Source organism: Rhinolophus sinicus, chromosome 1, assembly GCF_057876585.1.
Source record: "Rhinolophus sinicus isolate RSI-liver-muscle chromosome 1, RSI-T2T, whole genome shotgun sequence".
NCBI classification, from domain to species: domain Eukaryota; kingdom Metazoa; phylum Chordata; class Mammalia; order Chiroptera; family Rhinolophidae; genus Rhinolophus; species Rhinolophus sinicus.
In genome coordinates, this window is record NC_142501.1 from 59,990,483 (window position 1) to 60,010,818 (window position 20,336).

Sequence of the window (20,336 nt, forward strand, 5' to 3'; positions counted from 1 at the left end):
CAATTACTGGTTTATTATTTCTCTTCCTAGACATCCACAGGAGTGGCTTCTGTAACAAGTTGATAGGAAGAGGTCTTTCTTTTGTTTTCCAGTACTTGTGGGTAGAATGTTTTATTTTCTCTCTGACTGCAGCCTTTTTTTCTCTCTCATACGGTAGTGCTATGTTTTCTCTGCACTATTCCACCTTCTCACACAATGGGGGTATTCACTGGGAGATGGGCTTCTCCTCTGTTAATAGTTCACCTGGGTCACAGGGCGCAGTGTCCGTGTGGGTGTGCGGAGAGCTTTTGAAGTTCCAAAGCTCTTCCTGCACCAGATTCAGAGCCCGTATGTTTCAGCAGTTCTGTTTACTCCTGCAGGGATCCGCCCAGATAGGTGGGGCCAGGGGCGGGGTGAGTTGTGAGAGGTGGCCCAGAGCAATTGTGGTGACCGCCATCACAGCTGGTCCTGCTTCCACAGTTCCCTCACCTTTGCTGGAACTAGTTGGGCTGCGATTCTGTGTCTGAGGACCATAGTTCTCAGAACAGCAAATATTCTGTTCTTTTGATCTAACACCGCTAGTGTTCCACTTCTAGCACTGGGAAGGTGGGGTCGGGTGAGTTCTGGGAGGGTAGGGAGGAGGTGGCTAGTCTCAGTGCCTAAAGCAGGGGTGTCAAAACTGGGGCCCTCGGGCCAACTGCGGTCCGCAATCCATTGTTAATTGGCCTGCAGCAAATTCCAAAAATATATTTAGTTTACTTAAATAAACCAGGTGAGGCAATACATATTTCACCTCGAGTGAGTGGCCCGGCTGCTTGTGTATTTTACCATATATGGCCCTTGGTAAAAAAAGTTGAAAAAAGTTTGGACACCCCTGGCTTAAAGCTTCCGTTCTCTTTGGCAGTGAGGGGTTAAACCACCATTTTCAGCCTTCTTCCCTCAGTTTTTTCTCCGCGGTCTCTGCCATGAGCGTTGGGTTCAGCCATGTTATATGCTGTCCCTTCAGCCCTGTGGGCCATAAACGGAGCCCTAGCAGTCCGAGTCGTTCCTTCTCCCGCAGCTGCAGTAGTTCCGGGATGCAGCGAGCTAGTAGCACTGAGCTAGGTCTGTGCCCTTTGCCTGTGGGGCCCCGTCTCTGCACTTCTCCCTTCCCTCCTCCTCCGCTCGCGCGATTCGCCCACCTTTAGGTGAATTCAGTAGTCGGCCTCTTCGTCTTGCCTGTTTCCTGTGCAGGGAGTCCTTTGTGGAGTTACAGTTGTTCGATTAGTTGTAAATTCCAGGGAAGATTTGCAGAGGCTCACCTCATGCTGCCATTTTGATGACGTCTCTGGCAAATTTTGTTCTTATTGAGCTTTTATATGGTCTTAGTCTGATCAATTTAGAAAACATTTGAACCAATGTACTTTAGTACATTCTTCTAGTGTGTTTAAGGAAATCTCTTTTCTTTAGTATTCTGCAATATTTACTAAATTAAGCCTTAATGTTATAAAAGGGTTAATTTCTAAAGTTAAATATTTTGTTTGTTTTCTCTTCTATTTCTGGCTTTTTGTGACTAAAGAATCCCTAAACTCCTTACCTCCCTTCTCCAATACATCTCTTTTGTAATTACATTTATTTGGGTGACATTGGTTCATAATATTATATTTGTTTCAAGTGTACAATGATGTAATACATTATCTATATATTGTATTGTGTGTTCACCACCCAAAGGCAAATCTCCTCCTGCTTGTCAAGAGGTATTTTTCATTTTAAGCCTATATCACTCTAAACTACATATGTTTATTTCTATTGAACAAAAGCACTTATTTTCTTTTAATCTTTTTTGTGGACCAGTCATCTACATCTTTGATGTAAAAGCACCTCAATTTCTGCAAAGACTAGTCTTACTGGAAGCATGTTACCTCCTTTCAGAAAACTTTAGCTTACTCATTTGGGTAGCATAATTAGCTAGTTTATGGCCTTTTCCTGGGTCAACACATTAAATTCATCTGTTGGGAAATGTCTTAATAAACTTACCTTTCCTTTTCCTATTTATCCCCAGCAATTTGCTTAACACAATTATTGGGAAATGATCAACCATAACAGTATTAGGAAACAGTAAAACTATGTTATTTGTCACCAGAAGTCCTGGATTGAATATTTTCTCCACCATTGTAAACTCAGTAAGCTTGATTGTACACTAAATATAACTTTTGGTTTGGTTTTCTCTTTTGTAAAATTGGAATTATATTCATGTGTGAAGTCTAGAGGGGCTATTTGGCATTTATCAATAGGTAGAAGCTTTAACAAGGATGATGGGAGTATTTCTAGAAAGTGACTGGCTAAGGGGGAACCAAGCTGAAACCCTCTCCTTGAGGGTTAGTGAAGGGGAGGCAGCACTGAGAGCAAAACATTGTGTAACAGAGTCATGTGATAGATCTATATCTAAAAGGAGGATTTTTCTTAAGAATTTATTTTTTGAGTAATTTTAGGTTCACAGCAAAACTAAAAGGAAGTCTCAAAGATTCTTCATATACCACCTGTCCCCACACATGCATAGTCTCCTGCATAATCAATATTTCCCACTAGAGTGGTACATTTGTTACAATTGACGAACCTACATTGACATGTTTCAATGGGTCAAAAGTTAACGTCTCTAGTTTACATTAGAGTTCACTCTTGCTTTTATATATCTTATGGATTTGGACAAATGTATAGGCATATATATCCATCATTATAGTACTATACAGAGTAGTTGCACTGCCCTAAAAATCCTCTGTGCTTCAGCTATTCATCTTCATTCCCATCCTAACCCCTGGCAACCACTAGTCTTTTGACTGTCTCTTTATAGTTTTGCCTTTTTCCAGAATGGCATATAGTTGGAATCATACAGCATGTAGCCTTTTCAGATTGTCTTCCTTCACTGAGTAATGTGCATGTAAGCTTCCTCCACGTCTTTTCATGACCTGATAGCTTTTTTTTTTAAATGCTGAATAATATTACATTGCCTGGATGTACTGCATTTTATTTATCCATTCATCTATGGAAGGCCATCTTGGTTGCTTCCAAGTTTGGGCAATTATGAGTAAAGTTGCTGTAAACATCTGTTTGCAAGATTTTTTGTGAGCATACATTTTCAACTCATTTGGTTAAGTATCAAGGAGCACAATTACTGGATCATATGTAAGAATATGTTCAGTTTTGTAAGGAACTAACAACCTGTCATCCAAGTGTCTGTACTATTTTGCATTTTCACCAGCAGTGAATGAGAGTTACTCCACATCTTTGCCAGGCTTGATGTCAGTGATCTGAATTTTGCCATCCTGATAGGTGAGTAGTGGTTAAAGGGAGAGTTTTTCATTAAAAACAAACAATCAAACAAACAAACATATTGTGTTATATGACATTCCTGTCTAAAATAAAATAGAATATGATAGGTGCTTGTTCTTTCCTTTGTTTTCCCATGGCTTATCACCTCCTCTCCTTTTTCCTTGTCAAGCTCCCAAAGGTTTTTCTCTAATCTCCTTATAGCTCCCTTTTTATAAAGTACTTATTCTATTACTGCTGTTTTACCAGCAGTTATTAGTAAGATATTAATAATTATTAAGATATTTTTTGTTTTACATGCTGCTTGTTCTAGGTGAGCTCACATGGCAATCTCCAGATGTTAATGTTAGGAAGACTGATGCATAGTGGGTAAAAACAAGAAGGAAATTATAAGAGAATGATAAAAAATTATGTTCGTTGGGGCCTGCTTGTGATATTCAGGGAGTCAGAATGGAACTGATTTGTCCAAGATATGGGTTAAGATTGGAAATGAAGAGAAAACAGCATATAGTGTTCTACTATGTTATGATAAAGATTGTAAGTCAATAGGTGTGGGAATCCATATACATATGAGACATATATATATGATATATGTGTATGATAATATGTAAAAATATCTATATCTATATCTATATCTATATCTATATCTATATCTATATATATATATATCAGATAGAGAGAGAGTCAGAAATGCCCTTTGGAGCTGGAATATTAAATCTTTGAGCCCTTTGCATATGTAAGGTAATTGAACACTTGTCTGTAGTGTGAGGGAGACAGTGGGAAAAAGAATGGGAAGAAACCCTGAGAAACTCCAATCTCCAACATTAATGGAGGAGTAAAAGAGTAGTATCTAATAAAGTATGTGCAATTAAAGAGAAAATACGAAAGACGATTATGTTACAAAAACAGGGGGGAACGTGTTTCAGGAAAGAAGTGTTCACTGGCATCAAGGTGAGGACTGAGGAATGCTGGTTGCACTTAGTGACGTTAAATTCATTGGGATTCTTACAGAGTTGCTGTGGTTGAAAGAGGAGAAAGGAAGCCAGACATGAAAAGTCTGAAGGGTGTGTGAGGTATGAAGAGATAGCAACATGTCTGCCGAAAAGTTTGGTCTTCGAGAAGACAATCATGGGGATGTAGCTGGCAGGGAATGAGGGGCAGTGTCAGGGAATTTTAGTAAAGAGTGAGCAATTTAAAAAAACAATAGGAATGATACAATGAGGGAAAAGGCTAAATTTTTTTTTTAAAGGATAATTGGTTATTTACAGTTTTTAAAGATGAAAGAGGATAGAGTCCAAAACAGAGGTAGAAGCATCAACCTTAGGAAGGAGGAGCGGCAGCTTCTCTACCTCACAGTATAAAGTGAAGACAGTATATGTGGGTAGGGTGGAATGTTTTATATAAAGAAAATTATGGAGTTTCCATCTAGCGGTCTTTATTTTTTTCTTTAAAATAGAAGTCAAGGTCACCAGGTGAGAGGACAAGGTTAGTCCAATGTTTGAAACAAGTAGTAGAGAAAGATGAGATAATTATGGAGAATGTAAAAGTGAGTTATCAGAGAATCAGAGAAATGTGGCAGTGCTCAGGGCCCATTTGAAATTGTTACTTCTCAGTGTGCAGTGGAATTAATATATTGTCTAATGAGACATTTTCCCATGGTTTTAGAATAATCAGTTCAGGCTTAGAGAAAACAGATGGTTAGGTTCATTCAGGGTAGGGATTTGGACAGATGTGGTCAATTAAAAAGTAAGGCAAAGCAGTTTAGTTTTGCAAGAGGGTTACTGAAATGATGTACCATGAAATCTAAGTAGGAAAGGAGTGAAGGGACCACCAAAATAGGTGGTCTCTTTTTTTTGTTCTTGAATAACAAAAGTAGATAAGCAAATTGAAAAAAGAGTAGGTAGTATTCGGAGTGAAATATTGATTATTGGTTTTATAGTGGTTACACATGTTGACAAGAGCCAAGGTAAATAGAAGCGGAAGATGTTGTTGAAGATGAATGATTGAACCAGTGGGAGGCCACTGGGTTGAACATGCCATTCATGGGGACATTTAAATCACTGAGGCAATGGCTAGATATGAAGTATAGAGGGATACAGAGGAAATCTATAAGCCAAGCAATGAAACTGATAACAAATGAGGGGGAGGGGGCATGAAAGTTGTTAAATAAGAACAAGGAAGGGAAGGGAGTGCTGTAGCTGAATACCATAAATCTCAAAGGGACTGTCTTTTGTTAAGAAGATGGAGAAGTACTTTTTTGGCACAAGCATTGGTGATAGGAGGAGGGTAAAGATCACACAGCTCAGCCCCATGGTTACTGTGCAATAAGAATATCAACAACTAGAGAAGACTCAAGAAAAAATGGGGTGTGGTGGGTAGAACCAGTTTCACTTAAAACAGAGAAATTGATAGAACACCTTAAGGGCATCTTCTCCTTGGAGTTACAGCATTTTTATAGGTCACAGTTTGAGGGGGTCTGATTTGGGAGGTCTGGGTCAAGTCATTGAAATATTAGAGTTTAGGAACTACAGTGCAGGAAATGCTCAATGGGCAAGGAGAAAGTGTCAGGGGTGGAGGAGGTAACAGCTTATAGTCCAGGTGTCAACTGGTAAAAACTGGAATGTGGGCAGAATGGATGTCTCAACAGTTACTTTAAGGAAAATGTCTTGCATACAGTGGCTACATGAACACTTTTCATCTCGGCTGATGAATCTTCATGAACTAATTTAGAGAGTTAAATAAGATTTTTATGTAAAACGTTTTATAAAATAGATAGTAATATACAAGTGTCCACTGTTATTGAAATATCTGGATCAAATATAATAAAACAATTTAGATATCAATAATATATCCTTTTATTTCTAAATCTATGTTATTCTCACTGCCACTTGAGTTATTAATAATAATACAGCCGGACACATGATAATATAATGGATGTAAGATCTAAATTTAATCAAATTCTGTTCTTTTTAAGATGAAATTCCATCATTAGTATAGATTCTTCACTATGTGGTTTAAATATTTAAGGCACCTGATTACAAGTTTTGCTTCTTCCAATCTCTTTGATTCCAGTGCTTGCTAATCCTGTTTATGGCATCATTTGATATTTTACTTTGAATAGGGGAACGATAAACCATATGGTGAGACTATTTTAAATGTCAGGTTAAGCATGTTTCTAAAGCCATGAATAATCCTAAAGCATGTATTATTTAAAGGCTTCCTTCAAATACTGACCTTTTACTCACTGTATATATAATACCTATCATCTATTACTTTTCCTCTGTATGCTAGACGTTTTACAGATATTATTTCTAATCATTGATGGAGAGTACAATATACCACCTCAAAATAGGCCACTTTGTTTGTTTTGAATGAAAATTGCTCAAGAAACAACTGGTGCAAGAAAGATAAACTGGCTTTCTTTGTCCCCTGAAAACAGGAAATAAATCTCCCATGTGAAAGTTACCCTCCCTGTGCCAGAAGGGTAGAAGCCCATCCTATCATCACCAGATATAGGAAATTTAAGGGTGGAGAAGGCTGCATAGACAAACCTTGTTACTTCTTTGCTAATTTGCTACCCTACGCCCAAACCCCTTTGTCTTGTCAATTCTTCACAAATGAATTGTTTCCTTGTCTAAAAAGGTATAAAAGCTGCCTGCTTTGGTCACTTCTTCGAGTCTCATATTTTTATAGGCTCCCCTATGAGTGAAATTAAATTTGTTTTTCTCCTTTCAAAGAAATTTGGAAAGACTGCATCTTTCCCAAGTTGGATGGTTCATTGGTGGGATAGCAAAGTGAAGAAAACTGGGCCGTGCATAAGTTCTGGGTATTGTAGGGTTCAAGAATTTAGAGTGAGAATTAGAAATCGTATATAGAAATGTTTTATAAACAAAATACTTTCTTCATGATTTTGTTCACAATTAGGCTTACTTTACCCACCTTTTAAGTCAAAATAATATGCACAAATGGGGATGGATTTTTCTTTCCTGTCCACAAAAGCCGATCAAAATATTGCAAATCATATTTGATTTTTGATAACTGCAGATAACAAATGTATATTCCATTTCTTCTATGTTTTCATGGGTATCTATCTTTCCAACTTATCTTCCTTACTATATGCACAATTTAAGTAATTGAGTTTTTTAGAAAGGTATAATTTGTCAGTCTTTGGCAAGTATTAATGTGGCACAATGGCTTTCACTTCTTATTTTCTTTCATTGTTACTACTGCATCTGTGTATTCTCTTGGGATGTGAGCTAACCTCCTAAGTACCATGTTTCCCCGAAAATAAGACCTAGCCGGACCATCAGCTCTAGCGAGTCTTTTGGAACAAGAACTAATATAAGACCTGTTCTTATATTATATTATACCCGGTATTATATTATATTATACCCAGTTTTATATTATATTAAAATAAGACTGGGTCTTATATTAATTTTTGCTCCAAAAGATGCATTAGAGCTGATGGTCTGGCTAGGTCTTGTTTTTGGGGAAACACTGTATGTATATACATAAAATGAGATGCTCTAAGGACCAAAAGGGTTTATATTTTATGAAGAAAAAAGTAAGATAAATAATTTCAAAATTATTATTTTTACTAAGTTACACTGGATTATCATTTATTAATTCACCATGCATTTATGAGACTGAGAATTTGTAGAAATAAAATATCTTGGTTAAGTAAACTATCTGTACCAAAATGTTCCAAATACATATATATATATATATATATATATATATATATATATATATATATATATCCGTGTGTGTATATATATATATATGTATATATGTATATATTATAAAAATTACATTACAAAGCAGAAGTGATGCCTTTATCTCTTTTATTGCATTTGAATATCATTGAAGGAAATCATCCTGCTTATAATGTTGAACTGCTTTACTAAAATCTGACAAAAGTTTTGTCATGCACATTAATATGAAAGATTTAAGTAAATAAGTCTTGATTTTCTTGGTGATTGTAGGTCCTGAAAACCTGAGATATTTTGAGACCTGCCTTTCATCATGAGATCCATTTGGTTTAATGTTAAATGTGAAACTCAATCACAGATTAGTACAGAAAGCATGAATGCTACACTCTGGGCTTGATTTTTTTTTTTTTTTTTGTCCGTTTTTCTCCCCAAGCAATATTTGTGTGAGCACACTCTTTTATAAATCTTCAAAAAATAAAATTTGGAGCCCATGTGAGAAAAGTGATCATCATGTGTATAACATACTAGAATATATTTCATAAGATTCTGAAAAGTTCCTTTATGCCTCCAAATTATCTATGTTTACATAATCACTTAGTTGTTTATTGTAATTCCTAGTGCCATCTGTACACTAATAAATGTAAGCTAAACTCATTTTTTTTAAAAAAATAGTGTGGATTCTTATTTACATTATTTTGTTTTAAAAAGAAGCAAGGATTTTTAGAGCATAAGAAATGCCCTTTACTTTCAGTCTTGGTAAACCAATATCTCTGATGCTTTAGGTTTAAAGTTTAGTTTTGCAAGTGACTTGCTTTGATTGTGATACTTAAGCAAATTTCTTTCTTCTAGTCTCCCCACTTGAAAAACAGGGAAAATAAGGTTAACTTCATGGAGTTCTCGGGCTGACAAGCCAGTGAAAGCAGTAGGTTGTTTTTATTTTTAATTGTAATGGCAAGAAAAGCTCTTGGTCTAAAGTATTTAGGATCAGAACATCTGGATTATGATCTGGATAATGTGTTAATGCCAAACCACCATGGGATATAATCAAAGACTTTTCTAACCTAATGGGTAACTGATGTGGAGAGGAGGATACGACCTGCTTAAACAACCTATTCCAATACAAGAAATGACAATGACATTTTGTATTATAGGGAAATTTTACTAAGTCTTGGCTACACCTTTCATTTAGAGTAATTATTAATTCATGCCCCTCACATGATTTATATGGCCCCTTTTATCTGTAACATGGAAAAATAGAAGGGTAATTTGTTATATCTGTTACAGTTCATTGCCCAATATCTCTCCTTTCAGGCCAGTATTGTAATTGATTTATCTTATATTACTACTAATAAGTTAATTTTGTGAGGTATAGAGATAACAATGAAATTAAGATATTGTGGGAATCATTATTGGCTAATAGCAGAACAAACTATTTGATAAACATTTCTTTGTCACTATCATAATTTATCATTACTTTTTAAGAGAATAAGGGACAATAATAGAATTTAAGATGGGGTAGCCACACCTATTTAAGTCACAAATAACAGAAATAAAACCTAAAAATAAAAACAATAATAACTAAATGAAATCATCATAAATAAATGATCCTAAGTCTCTAACACTTTCCTAGCTTAGAGGAGCTATCCTTGGACAAGTTGCTTTCCCTTCACTTTATAAAGCATTTTGTGAACGTTGCATTAGATAACCTGTCATCTAATAAATTACCTAATATATTATGTTGTAAAGATTATGTGTGAAAATTGTTTTAGGTGATATTTTACAATAGATAATATAGAAAAGTGATTAACATGGATTTAGAGTATAATAAGCACTCAATAAATGGTAGTTTATAATTTTTAAACTCTACATGTGTTTCCCGTAAAGAGCTGGAGAAGAAATGAGCTCAAAGAAATTAAATAAAGGACAGATACACTAAAAATACATTACCTAAGAGTATAATGTCTGACCTAAGAAACTATCATGTTAATTCTATGGCATTAATTAACTCAGGCCACACACTTTTCAATCTTGTTTATGTTCCTAGAAATCACTACCTCTATACACCTTAGCATTTTTGCACCAGCTTGTATAATACAGCTCTTTTTTCCTTCATGACTTTCATTTACAGTCCAGCCCTATTTGGGCAGCTCTTCCTAGGCAGCTTAACAACCTTGGTCATTACCTTTGCTTCTCAGACAGGCCATTGCCAACCACTGATTTTTATACAACTACAACCCAGTCTTTCCCTAATGTGGTGGCATGTTGTATTATGAGTTAGAAACTTTACTCAAGGTCCCACTTAGCCATAGCTGGTTTAGTTGAACTTGACAACTTCCCGAGTCCAGTTCCTACTGTAAATTAGCAATAATGTCCATGCGTGCACTCTTGAGTGATCTCTTCTTCATTACTGCTATACCTTATAAAAATCAATGGTGGTTTAAATCAGTAAATGAGTGTTTTCCATACTGTATTTTACTGAACATTAGTTCTGAAAGAACTTAAATTAATCAATACTTTTCTTCCTAAAGAGACTCCCATGGTCAAATTGTTTCAGAAATGCTAGACTGTAATCATTCCTCTTGGAGATTCACAGAATACCTTGGCATGCCAAAGAAAGGCCTCTACAACTGTTGCAGCAAAGACACCCAATTAACTGTGATCAGTAGAAGACTGGCTGAAAAACACAATGAATTTAACAGTGCTTTCTTTTAGCTCTACATTAAAAATACATTAAAATACATTACTACTATTTTCCTTAACAAATAAATTAGGCCAAACCCGTTGCTTCTTCTGGCTTAACGCACATGGAAGTAGCTCTTTTTTGGTAATTAAGGTCAGAGTCACAAATGGCCTTCTACAGAACTCAGTTAGTGGCTCAAGGGCCACAGGCAGCAGGAAATCAGAAGGGAAGAATTCTCAGTCCAGAGATTTTTGGAGATCATATTAAAATTCACATCTTAGCCCAACCCATATCTACTGAATCTATTCTCTGAGAACAGGGTCAAATTATCTACATGTTAAATCAACTGTCTTTCATCAGAGTACAACAACAGGAGCCCATTCTGAAGAAGTACCATGACCTACCGTAGTAGAATGAGAGAAATTCTAACTGAAAGAATAACTTTGTTCCATAAAATTATATAATTCTGAGAGGATAGGTTTTTCTAAAAGGAATCATTGATAACATATTCAGTAAGACTCTGGTTAAAACACAGATTTGTTCAGTAAATTTCAAATAGCTTCACCTATGTTGGAAATTATCTGTCTGTTGCCTTTGACTCTGACCTAATTTTTCCCACTCATTCTCTGCTTCCCACCCAATACTGAGCTGATTAGAATATTATTTCTTTTTTACATCCAATATTTAACCTCTTTTCATCCTTTTTTGGACTTGTATATGGTTTTAAATAACTCCTACTTAAATCCATCTAATGGAATCTCAGCTCAGCCTTTCATGAATCCTTACATAATTTTGATACTAACTACTTGAATCGATCCTGGTCACACTTTGCTAGAAAGTTATGCCTGCTTTCTCCCTTCTAGTGTATATACATTATTGGCTGAAACCCTGATGACTCCTGCATCTGTACAAGACATGGGGCTTCTTTATATGATTAACTTACTTTAGTCCATCCCACTTTGTTTTTTAAATCTATTAAATATTTAGGTAGTTATCTCAGAAATGAAGATATTATATTGGTCCCATCTTCCCTTTTGTCTTGTCTTTTGTTAAAAAATCTAAACACTGCCGTTGGCTTTTTATTTGTATGCTCATCAGCTTTTTGCTTAGCCAAGAAAATAGAGGGCTTGAGAAACATGCAGAAATTGTGAAAGTTGTTTGCATTCCACTGAAATATTTCTCTAGCTGAAGGGCATCAAATCAATAAAATATGATGAAACCATATGCTCATTATTTCAAAGGAGAGCAGCTGCTTCAGGGAATATTGGGAGAGTTATTAATTCTACCACTCATTAAGGCTAGCTATCTCCAAACCCGATTTCCTAAATAAAATGCACCTCAATAGGAAAAGCACACTTGCAGAATTTGTACTAATATTTTATTTTATGTATTTCCATTGTTACTTTTATGGTAGAAAAAGCATTGTACTATCTGACATTATTAAGTAAAAAAAAAAATACAGTTTAATCATGGGAAAGGTTTATAGCATAGCCATAGTTTGGAAATGCCATAGAGGAATGAGTCTTGGCAAAGATGAATGCTTACTGCTATGGGCCATATGTGCATTTAATTGAGTTTGCAACTTTCTAGGCAAGATGCCAAATGGGTAGTCTACCGTCTGGTAAGAGAGGTGATGTGTTCTGTCGTCTTGTTCTCACCAATTTTAGATGCACAAGAAGACTCAGATTTGTTCTTTGGAAGACTTCTATTCAACTACAAAATCAAGTTAAATGAGCAGAACAATCAAAAACCAATGCTTTTAAGTATCTAATTAATTTGGTTTAAACTCATGTCTGCATACCCAGGGGGGTTCAAAGTCATGAAAAATTCTTGTCCAAATAGTTAATCCCATCTATAAAGTTTAAAATAAATAACAGAAAGGAGACATTTAGTCTAACCACCTGTATCCCATTCTTTAAAGCAAAACAAGGATAAAAGACAAAACAAATAAACAACAACAATGACAAAACAACAAGTAGGAGGAAATTTCAGAATCTTTATAGAATTTAACAGGGAGGCTTCAGCGATGCACATTATTGCATTATACTTTCTTATATATGCAACAGTGTGTATTATTGCATTATACTTATATGCTTTCTTATATAACATACTTTCAAATTGTCATAAAACATTGATTAAGAGAAAATGTTTTTACATCTTTATTGAGATGTAAATGACATACAATAAACTGTATATATTTAAAGTGTACAATTTGATAAATATGGACATCAACACAATCAGGGTAATGAATATAGGTATTAATCCCAAAGGTTTCCTTATGCCCATTGGAAATTTCTCCTTCCTGTCCCCTCTCAGCACCACCCCCAGGTGATCATTAATTTGCTTTCTGCTACTATAGTTTAGTACTTTTATTCTAGAATTTTATTTAAATGTATTCCTAAAGTAGGCCCTCTTTAGCCTGACGTTTTATATACAGAATAAGCATTTTGGGAATGATCAATGACAAAAGTGCATTCTTAGTTTATTGCTGAGTAATATTTCAGTGTCTGAATATACCACATGTTTTATACACTCCTCTGTTGTTAGACATGTGAGTTTTTACAGTTTTTGACTATTACAAGTAAAACCGCTGGGAAAATTTATGTGCAAGTTATTTTTTATGAGTGATTGCTTTAATTCCTTTTGGGTAAGTCCCTGGAGTGATATGGCTGGGTCATAGAGTAGGTATGTATGCTCAACTATTTAAGAACACTACCAAAGTCGTATACCATTTTTCATTGCTGCCAGCAGTATATGAGAGTTTCTAGTTGTTCCAAATCTTTACCAGCTCTTGGTATGGTCAGTCTTTAATTTTAGCCATTCTACTGAATATATACCATCTCTTTGTGATTTTAATGTGCATTTCCCTATAATCAGTGATGTCGAACATCTTTTAATATGCTCTTTGCTAAATCTGTATATTCTCTAGTGGCATGTGTATCTAAATATTTTGCCCATTTTAAAATTTGGTTATGTATCTTCTTATTACTGAGTGGTAAGAGTTATTTATATAGTCAACATACAGTTTCTTTCATCAGATACGTGTTTTGAAAATATTTTCTCCCAGCTGGTGGCTTGACTTCTTACTTTTGTTATGGTGTCTTTTCAACAGTGTTTTAAATTTTGAAGAAGTCTAATTATTGATTTTTTTAATATAGTTCTTGCTTTTGCTGTCATATTTCAGAAATCTTTGCCTTATCCAAGGTCATTAATGATTTTATCCTGTTTTGTTCAAGGTTTGTGAGTTTTAGATATTATATTTAGGTTTCTAAGACATTGCGAGTTGTGTTTTTGCATATGGTATGAAATTGAGATTGAGATTCATTTGTTTTTGCATATGAATACCCATATGTTCTAGAATCATTTGTTGAAAAGTTTGTTTTTCCTCCATTGAATTGCCATGTAACATTTGTCAAACATCAAGTGACCATATATTCGTGGGGCTATTCCTTGATTTCCTATCTAGTTCTATTGATCTGTTAGCCTATCTTTACATCAATACAAAATTGTTTTGTTTACCATAACTTTATAATTCTTAAAATCAGGTAGTGCATGTCCCTGTCCCCAAACCCTATTTAATGTTTTCAAAGTTGTTTGGCTATCCTAACTCCTTTGCATTTCCATATAAATTTCAGAATCAGTTTGTCAATTCTTAAAAAAAAGTCTGCTTGTTTTTGATTAAAATTATATTGGATCTGTAGGTAAATTTGGGAAGTATTGGTGACGATGTTGAGCAACTAGTATATTCGTATATTATAGTGAAAATATAAAACAATACAGTTACTTTGGAAACAATTTAGCTGTATTTTATAAATTTAAACATACACTTACCATATGACTTGGCAACCCAACTCTGTGTTTAGTAAAGAGAAATGGAAGCATATGTTCAAACCAATATTTTTATTTAAATATTCATATCAGCTTTGTTTACAAAAGCCATAAAATGGAAACAAGTCCAAATTTCTATCAGCTAGTGAATGTGTAGCTATATTGTGATATATATTCATAAGTGAAATACTAGTCAGCCATAAAAAAGTACAAACTGTTGATACATGCAATGGTATGAATGCATCTCAAAAGCAATATGCCAAGTGAAAGACACCAAACACAAAAGACTATATTATGTATATTTTTAATCCTATTCATATGAAATTCTAGAAAAGGTGAAGCTACAATTACAGAAAATAGATTATTAGTACTTGTCAGGGGCTGGAGTGGTAGGGAAATAATTTGTTGCAAATGCATGTTAAGGAAATTCTTAGGTGATAGGAATGTTCTATAACATGATTGTGATAGTGGTTACATGATTTATGTATTTGTCAAAATTTCTGTAATTTTACATTTATCATTACTAAATTTTATTGTATATAAATGACAACTCAAAAAAGCTGACAAAAATGTGCAATACTGCAAACATCTTGAGATCTCAGGACATAATCAAAGTTGAGAAAATTCTATGATTCTGTCCTGACAATGTAAGGTGCGTTACTTTTTGATGGCATGCTTACTATGCTTGCCTTATTTAACATAATTCAACCACTAAAGATGAAAATTCACTACCAATTAAAATTTCAGGAGAAATTTAGTTAACTAGGAAGCATTGATATGACCTATAATATGGAACAAATATAATATTCAAGAATAAATCCTTTCTGTCACAACCAGAATTTGTTCAATGAAGATTTATAATTAAAAGATATTCTTATTATTCCTAAAATAATCTTCCTGTGACCTTGAGGCTTAAGGACATGACATCTTCAATTTAAAGTGGTCACACCTAATTTGAGTCATCTTAAGTGAATTCTGATGCCTACGTTCCCTTTCTGCAGCCCCCCTTCTTTTTTTCAGTTGTTATGAAAACGCTCCTCAATTTAAGAATGCTTTAAAGAAAATAAGAATGTTTAACATTTGGAGCGTTGTCATAGAGCCTTTATTATGTAGCATCAACATTTGGTAATGATTCCAAAAGTACTTTTGAAATGTTTACTTTGAATTTTGTATTAAATGTGGTACATCAAAGGACCATATGGTCAGGCATTTTACAACTTTTTTCAACTGGTATTATGGCAAAACTACTACACTGAATGTAACTGAGAATACATAAAGTCTTACTAAAATTTAACTGTTCAAACAAAAGACACATTGAGTAAGTGAGGTTGCCACAATACAATAAAAGCCCTTTAATTTACAAGCTGCCAGTGGCAAACACACTTTAAAATTAGTACAAATCAAGGTTTAAAAAATTGCTTTTTGTGCAAGAAAGATACAATCAAAGAAAATAGAGATTTTCTTGTTAGCACAAAAGCAGAATTAACATTTAGTGTCCCAATGTCTCCTGTAGGTCATAGATGAAAACACTGTTTTTTCCCTTTTACTCTCAATTAGTTTTCAATCTGTTAAAGATAAGTAGGTAGAGCTTAATTCCAAGGCTGTCTATGTTCTAGAATCTATTGGCATAGCCTAATTCCAAGGTATTCCTTTGGGGCCAATGACAACAATTATTTTCAAGTGACATTGCTAATGAAACACTAATTGTAGAGCTGACACAGCATGGTGACTTGGATAGAAAATCATACAGAGAAAATGGCAAAAAGCAAAATCAAATCTTTAATCTTACCCTTCTAGTGGCAGGAAAACCAATGAATAGAGAAAACATTAGACATGGACAGAACGAGGAAGTGTTGAAAATACTATTGTTGTATCACATCCAATATCCAAGGAAAGTTTTCAAAAAATCAGTCTAATATTCAGATATTTTCTGAAGCTCAAATATTCAATATTATATATATATATATTTATATATATAAATTAATATATATATAATATTGAATATTTGATTGATCCATTGAACTGACCAAAACAACCAATGAAAAGTGAACCATGCAAACAAAGTTATATACAGTAGTAAAAATAACTAGGTTAAAACAATCACTTTATTTTCCTAAAATAAGATTGCAAGAGGAGTTTAACCAAGAATGGTAGCTATCTGGTAATTCTAAATTTACTGTATTTTTTTCTTTTACAAAGCAAATTATTATGACTTGTTGGTCAAAAGGCCTAATGTAAGGATATTATTCTGCATTTTAATATCTCAGAAAACATTCTTGGGCAACTCTAAGTACTGGGGATTTCTTTGTGCATGTGGTTTTTTGTTTTTTTGTTTTTCCCCTAAGCAGTACTTATTTATTATGGCACAGTTCTGTAGAACAGAAGACTGGGCAGTCTCTAATGGATTCTCTGCTTAAGGTCACATAAGACCAATGTTAAGTGTCAGCCAGACTGGCCTCTTCTCTGGAGCTTTGGAGAAGAACCGGCATCCATGCTGTTTTGGTTGTTGGCAGTACCCAGCAATTTGTGTTTATAAGATTGAGGTTTCCATTGTCTTGCTGGCTGTCAGCCAGGAATTGTTCACAACTCCTAATGACCAATCTCTACTCCTTGCATGTGTGCTTTCATCTTCAAGTCAGGAATGTTGCATTGATTTTTCTTGTGATTTGAACGTATCTAACTTCGCCTACTATGGCCAGTTGGAGAAAACTCTTAGACCAATTTATTATAAAGGCTATAACTCAGGAACAGCCAGATAGAAGAGATGCATGGCTCAAGGTATGTGGGAAGGAGTGAGGTGCTTTCATGATCCCTGAGCAGGCCATTCTCCCCAAATCTCCCATGTGTCCACCAATCCAGAGGCTCCTGGGGCTTTCTTTTAAAAAGAAATTTTTTTTAAAGTGCTTTCTGGAGTTTTCAAAGACTAATGAAAACAAAACAAAACGCATTAACAAATCATTATATTGTGGCAAATGGTGTAATAAAAGCATAGCATTATAAAGTACTGTGAACACAAATGTAAAAACAAAAACATTTTTTTCGTTTATTTCTGGCCAGGTAAGGGAAGAACGAAAATTGAAGTAGCTCCTGACTTGGACACTGTTGTAGGAAAAGCACAAATGAGTAAGTACTTTATTTTTGCTATATAGGTAATAGTTTATTTTTGAAAATTCTTTCATTAGAAGAGAAGCTGTCTATTCAATTAAAAATATGGGAAAATAAATGGTGACAATGAAAACTAAACATAGTAGTATGAGACATAAAGTTCAAAGTATAATCAGATCCTCTATTCATTCGTACTTGCTAGTTATTTTGGATAAATGTATTGCCTTCAGAATGCAGTGATTCAGGAAGTACTGAGCTCACTGTGTGCTGGGCACACCTCCTATATGCCAAGCTCTCCCTCTAGGACCTAGGCTAGGAGTATAGAGGGGAGAAGCGTCTTTGCTGTCAGGGAGCTGGCATTCTAGTGCAGGAGACAAACAATATGTGAGGGGAAATTTCCTTAGACAAGAGAATAATATACTATGTGATCACTGGAGCAACTGGACTTGTCTATGAGGATTCCCTGGACCAAAAAAAAACAACAACAACAAAAAAAAAACTTGAGAGTTTTAAGAACTTGACATGTGTAAGAAAAAAAGTCACATTTTGTACTTTCATTTTAGGGAAAGTACCTTTGCATGTACATTTTATTTACATAAATACCTCACCATGTTTTTAAAAAACAAAACCAGTATCAGAATGTGAACATTCATCTTAAGAACAGCACTGTTCTTGCCAGTAAAGTTCAATGTTATGTATAATTTTGAATTAACACTCTGTCTGCAAACCTGTTGCCCTTTCAGTAGAAATGTTTCTTGGCCTTGTAAGAATTTAGAGTTCATTGAACTGTAAACCGATCTTATGCTTGGAGCGTTGGTTTTCAAATGTTTGTGGACAAAACTGATGAGGGGGAACAGTATACACCACCCCAGAATGTGCCACTTTGGCATGTGGATTATTTCAAGCTGAAGACACTGGGGCCCAGCAGACTGAGGAAGACCTTTTTACTTCCCCCTTAACTGCTTAAAACAATTTAGAAGGGGGCCTGAACCACGAAAAGAGCTCATACCAAAGATAACTTTTGATACCAGAAAGACTTCTCTGCATAGTGTAGCAAACGTTTATCAAACATTTGCTCTTCTCATCTTCCTATGAATTGTGTTTCTTCCCTTTGAAGCCCCAGACACTACCCAATTCTCTTTAACTCAGTGCGGTATATAAGCCTGAATTACCTGACAGTCAGGGGTTCCATATTTGTATGGGTCTCCCGTATGTACAACGTTTGTTCTCCTGTTTATCTTATATCAATTTAATTATTAGACCAGCCAAAAAACCTAGAAGAGAAGAAGGGAAAAAAGTTTTCTGCACTTACACGGGTACTGCAAAAAAAAAATCTGTAGGTATAGTATGAGCTTCACACCACAAAAGACAGACTATGAATCAGAAGTTGACTAGGTTTTTTTTTTTTTTTTCAGTCACTTACATATGTTACTATTCAGATGAATGACTTAGGTATGCCACCCTTGGACTATTAAGTTCCAACTGGTAGGGCTGAGGTGGCCATATGCTTTTAGTTCCACATGTTTTTAGTTCCATATGCTTTTGGGAGAGAACATAGGATTTTCTCTAAATGGTGAGGGACTAGAAGCATCCTAAGACCTTTGTTGGAAATAAAATGAAATATGAGCTATGAGTCTGAAATTAGGACTTCTGGGCACCACCTGGCAATTTAACTTTCAATTTGGAATCATATGTATGCACAGAGTACTCCTAGTAATTTCTCAAACGTGTGTGTGTGTGTGTGTGAGAGAGAGAGAGAGAGAGAGAGAGAGAGAGAGAGAGAGAGAGAGAGAGAGAGAGAGTTAGCATCTTCCCACAAGCGACACAGGGAAATATGAGATTGTCACGATGGTCCTGGACCTGTGGACCCTGAGACCCTGCGATCAGGCATTCTTAGGAGCTGGTTGTATATTACACTTGGTGTTGTATTTGTGTATTATTCTCCTCACTTTTGGGGAAATATTAGTAAAATGGTCAGCATCATCAGAGTTGTGCAGCGGTGAATCTGAGACAGGCCTGCTCCATGTTAAGTATAGGGTGACGTTGGAGAGGACGGAAAGGCCATCCTTCCAAGTGCCGCCGTAAGTGACGATCACCAGGAGAGGCTCGCTGTACCCTGCAGAGTGCTTCTCTATATGATGTGTTATTACCAACATGAATGCTAATGAATTAATGATTATGCTGAAGTGGAAAATTTGAGGAACTTATGCTTGAGTACTCGTAAGACAGCTCCTTGGAGGGCTCTCAGAAGTAACTGGAGGATCTTGTGTAAGGGGATTTGATATCAAATTTAATTGGGGTGCTTAATGAGAATATAAACTAATTTTCCCCACTGTCATATGAGGCCAGGATCTGTTGGTGACTTGTAAGATAATGAATAGGAAGGATTGGGTCAATATTGAGAGAAAGGCAAGAAAGAATCAGTGTCACCTTGGGTATTGATGTTGAACTCCTTGGAAATGCAAAATCAGTGACTCTTAAATGAAGCCACAATAACCACAAAACTGGGGTGTTAATAGGTGGTTTTGCTACTTCCATTTATGTCCTATGTTTTTTTTTCTTGACCTTAGCCAGAGAGATGTTTCATGTGCTTGTTTGTTCATTTAATATAAACTAGGTCATATCACTTCATTGTTCAAAATCCACCAGTGGTTTGCCATCACACTTAAAATTAAATTCTTCATCATGTTTTTCAAGGTCCACACTTCTCTGCTGCATGGCTGCCT

At 35.2% G+C, this 20,336-nt stretch overlaps 1 long non-coding RNA gene across 1 annotated transcript in view; it reads left to right on the forward strand.

The window, feature by feature from the left end:
• LOC141568596 (uncharacterized) overlaps positions 1-17,632 on the forward strand; it is a 357,655-nt gene extending 340,023 nt beyond the window's left edge. Inside the window, exon 4 of the long non-coding RNA XR_012491759.2 lies at positions 17,563-17,632. This is a non-coding gene — a long non-coding RNA (uncharacterized LOC141568596). The remainder of the gene's footprint in view (positions 1-17,562) is intronic.
• The last annotated feature ends 2,704 nt before the right edge of the window (positions 17,633-20,336 follow it).